At 40.5% G+C, this 8,369-nt stretch overlaps 1 pseudogene; it reads right to left on the bottom strand.

The window, feature by feature from the left end:
• Positions 1-1,282: 1,282 nt before the first annotated feature.
• LOC134480456 (reticulocalbin-1-like) lies at positions 1,283-7,435 on the bottom strand (annotated as a pseudogene).
• Between the last annotated feature and the right edge of the window lie 934 nt (positions 7,436-8,369).

The following is an 8,369-nucleotide window of genomic DNA, read 5'->3' as shown; positions in this document are numbered from 1 at the left end:
TGGCATTGTGATATATGGATTCTGTCTTCTTATCACAGGTGTTATAATAATTCAACATGAATGTGTGCTATAATGCCAGCCCACCTCAGAGATGTAAGAGTGAAAATCATGTCTGACCTTGCTGGGAAGAACTCTGCCTTTTACTACCATCTGGAGTTATACAACATCACTATACAAAGCTCAGAAGAGAGGGGTGCAGATGTGCAGGCCTTAGAAGTTGAGGATCTTTTCTACTGATTAAGCCACTTCTTTTTCCTATGTAATTTTTCCCTTGCTCTTTTACTAATGGTGGCTGACTTCTTTCCTGGCCTGAGGTAAACTGGAGTCCAATCTTTTGGATTACCGAACCTTCTATTTTCGAGATGACAGTCCCACCAAGGGTCCTACTGCGTACAGAAGGTATGAATAAGTCTCAGGGGCTGGAGTAAGTTAAAAAGGTCTGTTACAACAAAGAACTGATTAAGAAAACAAGAGCCCAGCTGCTCATCAAGATCACAGTTGTATGAGATTAAGAAAATGTGAATAGGGCATCGGGTGAAAGATAAATTAATTAGGAGGTCATAGGCCTAGAAGGGTTATCCTTTGATCTCAGTGGAGCTGCCATTCTTTCTGCCATTCCTCATTCTCTGCCACAGGACCAGAGACTTCCCCATACAAATGGCTGGCCTTGCCAAAGACCTGGCAGGGCTTCTCCCTGTAGAATAGGACATGTAGAGTCCTTGAGGACTCACCAAGAGGTCTCCTCCACACAGGTTCCTTGTTGTCAAAGGGAAATGTTCCTGCAGAATCCTGCCATGGCAGCAGGAATTTCAACCTGGCTGCTCTTGGTCCAACTCACTGGGTGCAGGCCTGAGGCCCAGGAATATCTGGGGAAAGAAGTAGCAGGCACTACCTCACAGCTCTCTCTTTGTTGGATGCAACTGCTAGGACTGTGATAGGATTTTTGTTTCTTGTGTGTTTATTAGAAATACCTACAAAGCTGATTAAAGTTGTAACATGCCTTCATACCCAGCGTGCAGAATGTTTTCAAATCGTTGTTGTTCCTGTTTTATGTTTGGATTTTGTTCTTTAATCCCCTCAGGAAATTTCCCTGTGCTTAGAATGTTAAGCACATGCTCAGGAGGGATCGATTGTTCAAGTTAGGCAAAGCTTTTGTTCTCACCATCCACTCCACAGATGATGCCATAACTTACTTTGAAATAAGAAAACAGTTATAGAGAAGTAAATTAACCTATAAGCTATCACAGAAGAAACACATCATGATTGTGGAATGGCACCCCAGTATTTTGTATTTCCTAAGTTATTTTTATTTTAAACTTTTTTATTGGATTTTTTTGGGTACATTTCATCTTTTTTAAATCCTTAAAGGTATCTTTTATTCCTCTCCTCCCATTTAAACAAGGTGGAATTTCACATGTAATTGTTAGTCCAGATAGTTTGGTCAATGGCTTAGATATCACCCTGGCCTAGTTTCCTTGGCATAAGCTGACTTAGAAGCAGACTCAAAGGTTCAGGACTCAACAAATAATGAATTCCACTACATCTGGATACCTAGCCTCACAGCCAGGAAGGGACTGGATTTCCATTCACTATTTAAAAAAAAGATGCAGTTCATTAACATGTAAAAAATTTCTCAAGTATATTAAAGTGTTTACCATGGTCATACAGTTTTTTAAATACCTGGCATTCATCTTTTTCCAAAACCTAAAATTTCTTTCTTATTCACATTTTTTGATTATTTTTGGTATCAGTATCATTTTTTAAATTTCAGTTTTTTTACTAGATATATATGTTTTATTCAAACGTTATTCTCTTTCCCAGCTTTTGGTCCATAAGCCCTCCTGCCGTGACCTCTCCCATATGTATGGTCCCCAAATCCATGCCACTTAGAAACCACTTCCTGGACATTTCCCTGCACTCAGGGTCCAACCTTGTTAAGAACAAGGGCTTCCCCTTCCACAGGTGCCCCAACGAGGATATTCTCTCCTACATATGCAGTTGGACCCCTGGGTCAGTCCATGTATAGTCTTTTGCTAGTGGTTTATTTGGTTGGCATTGCTGTTCTTATGGGGTTGCAAGCCCTTCAGCTCTTTGAATCCTTCTTCTAATTCCCATAAAGGGCGTCTTGTTATCAGTTCAGTAGTTTACTGCTAGCACTGACCTCTTTATTTGACATGCTCTGGATGTGTCTCTCAGGGGAGATGCATATTCTGTCCCTTTCAGTAAGCACTTTTTAGCTTTATCAATCTTACCTAGTTTTGGTGGCTGTATATATATATGGGCCACATGTGGGGCAGACTCTGAATGGCTGTTCCTTCAGTCTCTGCTTTAGATTTGGCCTCCATATCCCCTCCTATGGATATTTTTGTTCCCCATTTTAAGAAGGAGTGGGAGCATCTGCACTTTGGTCATCCTTCTTCTTGAGTTTCCTGAGATCTGTAGATTGCATCTTGGGTAATTCGAGATTTTGGTCAATATCCACTTATCAATGAGTGCATACTGTCAATGAGGGGTGCTGAGTACCTGGAAGAGAATGGGGGACAAGAGATGTGACGAAGAACTCCAAGACAAGAGTCTAATCAAGGCGACACTTTTATTTTTCCCCAAGGCTGATTTTGTACCATAAAAAGGGTAACAGAGAGAGGGGGGAAGTAAGAAACATTTACCCACGCTAAGGACACAATATTCCTGTGGTTAGAGAATTGGCTGGTGTTGACAGGTTGTCAGAAAGGTCACGGGTTTGTCATATCTATTAGTCAGCAGGATGTTGGTTTATCAGAAAGGTTACAGGTCATGACATTGGGTATCTTAACGTCACACGTTATCATATGATTATTCATCTTGACCACAACATTTGTATTAGTCTTCTGCAGCTGGCTGGGGATTTTCCATGAACCCAGTCATACTTAATGCTCACCATAATAATAACATCAATAGTGGAGGGCTTCAAGGCCATCGCTCCCAACAGCATACCAAGTGTGTTTTTCTGTGATAGGATTACCTCACTGTGGATGATATTTTCTAGTTCTTTCCATTTGCCTATGAATTGAACGTTGTCATTGTTTTTGATAGCTGAGTGGTACTCCATTGTGTATATATACCACATTTTTAGAATAAATTCCTCTGTTGAAGGGCATCTGGGTTCATTCCAGCTTCTGGCTATTATGAATAAGGCTGCTATGAACATCGTGGATTATATGTGTTGTTGTATGAGGGAGTATCTTTTGGGTATATGCCCAGGACAGGTATAGCTGTGTGCTCAGGTAGTGCAATTTCCAATTTTACAGGAACGTTCAGACTGATTTCCAGAGTTCTTGTACCAGTTTGCCATCCCAGGAACAATGGACGAGTGTTCCTCTTTCTCCACATCCTCGCCAGCATCTGTTGTCACCTGAGTTTTTGATCTTAGACATCCTGACTGGTGTGAGGTGGATTCTTAGGGTTGTTTTGATTTGCATTTCCCTGATGACTAAGGATATTGAGCATTTCTTTAGGTGCTTTTCAGCTATTCTATATTCCTCAGCTGAGAATGTTTTCTTTAGCTGTGAACCCCATTTATTAACAGGGGTGTTTGGCTCTCTGTACTCTAACTTCTTCTGTTTTGTGTATACTTTGGATATAAGCCCTCCATCAGATGCAGGATTGGTAAAGATTTTTTCCCAATCTGTGGGTTGCCTTTTTGTCCTAATGACACTGTCCTTTGCCTTACAGAAGCTTTTCAGTTTTATGAGGTCCCATTTGTCGATTCTCAATCTTAAAGCATAAGCCACTGGTATTCTGTTCAGGAAATTTTCCTTAGTGCTCATGTCTTCGAGACTCTTCCCTACTTTTTATCCATTACTTTTAGTGTATCTGGTTTGATGTGGAGGTCCTTGATCCACTTGGACTTAAGCTTTGTACAGGGCAATAAGAATGGGTCAACTTGCATTCTTCTACATGTTGACCTCCAGTTGAATCAGCACCATTGTTAAAAATACTATCTTTCTGCCATTGGATGTTTTACCTCCTTTGTCAAAGATCAAATGACCATAGGTGTGTGGGTTCTTTTCTGTGTCTTCAATTATGTCCACTGATCTGCCTGTCTGTATGCCAATACCATACACACTATTGCTCTGTAATACTGCTTGAGGTCAGAGATGGTGATTCCCCCAGAAGTTCTTTTATTGTTGAGTATAGTTTTGCTGTCCTGGGTTTTATGTTATACCAAATGACGGCAAATTGCACTTTCTACCTTTATAAAGAATTGAGTAGGAATATTGATGGTGATGGCATTGAATCTGTAGATTGCCTTTGGCAAAATGGTCATTTTTTACCATATTCATCCTGCCAATCTATGAGCATGGGAGATCTTTCCATCTTCTGAGACCTTCTTCAATTTCTTCAGAGATTTGAAGTTCTTGTCATACAGATTTTTTACTTGCTTGGTTCAAGTAACAGCAATTATTTTATATTATTTGGGACTATTGTGAAGGGTGTCATTTCCCTAATTTCTTTCTCAGCCTGTTTACCCTTTGAGTAGAGGAAGGCTACTGAATTGTTTGGGTTAATTTTATACTCGGCCAGTTTGCTGAAGTTGTTGATCAGGTTAAGTAGTTCTCTGGTAGAATTTTGGTGTTGCTTAAGTAGACTATCATATCATCTTCAAATATTAGTGTTTTGACTTCATCCCTTCTAATTTTTTTCCCTTTGACCTACTTTATAGTTTGATTGCTATGGCTAGGACGTTAAGTACCATATTGTACTTAAGTAGGGAAAGAGTGGGTAGCCTTGTCTAGTCCCTGATTTTAGTGGGATTCCTTCAATATTCTAAGTTTAGTTTGATGTTAGGTACAGGTTTGATGTATTTTGCATTTTCCTATATTTAGATTCAGGCCTTCAATTCCTGATCTTTCCAGGACTTTATTAATGAAAGGGTAATGAATTTTGTCAAATGATTTCTCAGCATCTAATGAAATGATCATGTGGTTTTGACTTTGTTTATATGATGAATTTCGTTGATGGACTTCCGTATATTAAACCATCCCTGCATCCTTGCCATGAGGCCTACTTGACCATGATGGATGATTGTTTGGATGTGTTCTTGGATTCAGTTTGCAAGAATTTTATTGAGCATTTTTGATCAATATTCATAAATCAAATAGGTCTGAATTTCTCTATCTTTGTTGTATCCTTGTGTGGTTTAGGTATAAGAGTAATTGTGGCTTCATAGAGGGAGTTTGGTAGTGCTCTGTCTGTTTCCATTTTGCGGAATAGTTTGGACAGTTATGGTATGAAGTCTTCTATGAAGGTCTGATAGAATTCTGCACTAAATCCATCTGGTCCTGGGCTCTTTTTGGATGGGAGATGTTTAATAGCAGTTTCTATGTCTTTATGAGTTATGGGGTTGTTTCAATGGTTTATTTGTTCCTGATTTAACTGTGGTACCTGGTATCTGTATAGAAAATTGTCCATTTCCTCCACATTTTCCAGTTTTGTTGAATATATGTTTTGTAGTAGGATCTGATGATCTTTTTAATTTCTTCAGATTTTGTTGTTATGTCTCCCTTTTATTTCTGATTTTATTAATTTGGATACACTCTCTGTGACCTCTGGTTAATATGGCTAAGCGTTTATGTATCTTGTTGATTTTCTCAAAGAACCAGCTCCTGGGTTTGCTGATTCTTTTGATACTCGGTTTTGTTTCTTCTTGTTTGATTTCAGCCCTGAGTTTGATTATTTCCTGCCTTCAACTCCTCTAGGGTTTATTTAATTTTTTCTAGAGCTTTGAGGTGTGCTGTCAAGCTGCTGACATATGCTCTCTCTTGTTTCTTTTTGCAGGCGTACAGAGCTATGAGTTTTCCTCTTAGCGCTGCTTTTATTGTGTCCCATAAGTTTGGGTATGTTGTATCTTCATTTTCATTAAATTCTAAGAAGTCTTTAATTTCTTTCTTATGTCTCCAATGACCAAGTTGTCATTGACTTCAACTTCCATGTATATGTGGGCTTTCTGTCCTATTTGTTGTTATTGATCAGCAGCCTTAGTCCGTGGTTTTTTGATTCGAGGCATGGGATTATTTCTATCTTCCTGTACCTGTTGAGGCTTGTTTTGTGACCGATTATATGGTCAATTTTGGAGAAGGTACCATGAGATGCTGATAAGAAGGTATATCCTTTGGTTTTAGGGTGGTGTGTTCTATAAATATATGTTAAATCCATTTGTTTCATAACCTGTTAGTCTTTCTGTGTCTCTGTTTAATTTCTGTTTCCCTGATCTGTCCATTGATGAAAGTGGCGTGTTTAAATCTCCTACTATTATTGTTTGTGGTGCAATGTATGATTTTTTTGAGCTTTAGAAAGGTTTCTTATTGTTTAGGGACACAACTGCTATATACTTGACAAATATAGCAATCAACCAGAATATCCGTAGAAAGCATGTGACTGTTGGCCACATGAGGATGAGTTTCTTTCAAAGATCATCATGATTTTTGGTAAGATCTTCCCTGTAATTGGTGGCATGGCTTCCCACAAACATGGTCCAGTTGTCTACAATCTCCTCCTTGGTCAGCATCTCATCCTTGTTCTTATCTGACTCATACACCAGATGCTGGGCCTCAGCCTGTGCCTGGTCATAGTCCTGAGGGAGGATCCAGTGGTGAATCTCATCCTAATCCAGTTTCCCATCCTTGTTCAGATCTGGGAAATCATTGAACTGCTCCCCAGACAAAACCCAGTCGGTCTCAGGGCAATTGTCCTCGTGAGAAAAAGATGTCCACAATGTACTCATCCTGGTCCACAAAACCATCCCTGTTCTTGTTGATATTCTCCAGCGTTTCCAGAACTACAATCTCCTTCATATGTTCTAAATCCTCTTAGTGCAGAAAAGCAATGAACCAGTCCTGAGTAGCTGTCAGGTCACCGTCAAGGCCTTAAACCTCCTCTCATCTCGTGGAGGCAACTTTTTAAAGTTGTGATGATCAGGGCTATCTTGGAATTCAGCAAGGTTTCCCAGGTAGTAGCCATAGGTAGCCTGCTTGTATTCTTCCCAGGAGATTTTTCATCTATGTCCCTATCATAATCCTTCCAGAGTTTAGCCACATTTTGGTTGATGTATCTTTTCTGTACCTGTTTGATCCAAACTTTCAGGTCCTCAGTAGTAACAAGGCCGCCTTCATCACTGTTGATTGGATCAACAATTTTCCCCAGCCTCTCCTGCTCTCGTTCAGGATTAGCTATCAAAGGTCTTGGAGTCCTTCTTGCCCAGGAAGACCTCGTGATCGTACAGGAAGCTGTGCTTATTCTCTGGTGGCCATTCGCCCTGCTCTGAATCAGGACAAACCATGTGCTCCTTGCTCATCATGCTCTTGGCCATGAACGCCAGGACCAGTGCCAGCAGCAGCCCATGGAGAGTCCCAGGCTGACACCATGTACCACAGTCTCGATCAAAGGGAGGCAGCAAGGAAGTAGGGGCTCAGAGCACCTTATCCGCTGTCCCTTCCCCAGAGAGGGCTTTTGTTACATTTCAAATGTTATCCGTTTTCCTGGTTTCCACAAAACCCCTTATAAAACCCCCTCCCCCTTCTACTGTGAGGGTGTTACCACACCCACCCAAACACCTAGGCCTATCTGCCTCCCTGTTCTGGTTTCCCCTACACTGGGGCATCAAGCCTTGACAAGACCAAGGGCTTCTCCTCCCATTTGTGCCCAAGAAGGCCATCCTCTTCTACATATGCAGCTGTAGCCATGGGTCTGTCCATGTGTACTCTTTGGATGGTGGTTTCCGGCCCTGGGAGCTCTGGGTGTTTCTTAGTGTTGTTCTTATGGGGCTGTAAACCCCTTCAGCTCCCTCAATCCTTTCTCTTACTCCTCCATTGGGGACCCTGCTCTCAGCTGAATGGTTGGCTGCAAGTATCTGCCTCTGTATTTGTCATGCTCTTTACCCCACTCTTTTGAGCAGATCACCACAGAGCAACGAAGATGTATTGTCTTGGCGTGATGATGTACAGACAAATAGATGATTTCTTAATTCTTATGATGATTCTATAAGAGTTCCTAAAATTAGATTAGTAATTTTAAGCTCCTTTATAATGGGACAGCTACTATGTTTTCTCTGGTAATCAAAATTGCATTGAGAACTCTTCCTTCTTAAAGTTTCATGAGTGAATTGCTTCTGCAATACCAAGCAGGCATCTACAAATTAGAACCCATGCTAAGAGGGTATAAACCAATTAACCAAAGTTCATTAATAGAGAACTAATGATTTACTATAGGTGCAAGGACTTTACGTAAATAATTGACTGGATTTGCCTATAGGCAATTTCACTTATTCTTTTCTCATAAAAATTACAGCTTTTAACTCTCCATGAACATGCAGAGCCAGTGACAGATGGTGA

This window comes from Rattus norvegicus, chromosome 9, assembly GCF_036323735.1.
Source record: "Rattus norvegicus strain BN/NHsdMcwi chromosome 9, GRCr8, whole genome shotgun sequence".
NCBI classification, from domain to species: domain Eukaryota; kingdom Metazoa; phylum Chordata; class Mammalia; order Rodentia; family Muridae; genus Rattus; species Rattus norvegicus.
Note: the sequence above shows the minus strand (reverse complement) of the source record. Positions and strands in the feature narration are given on the sequence as shown.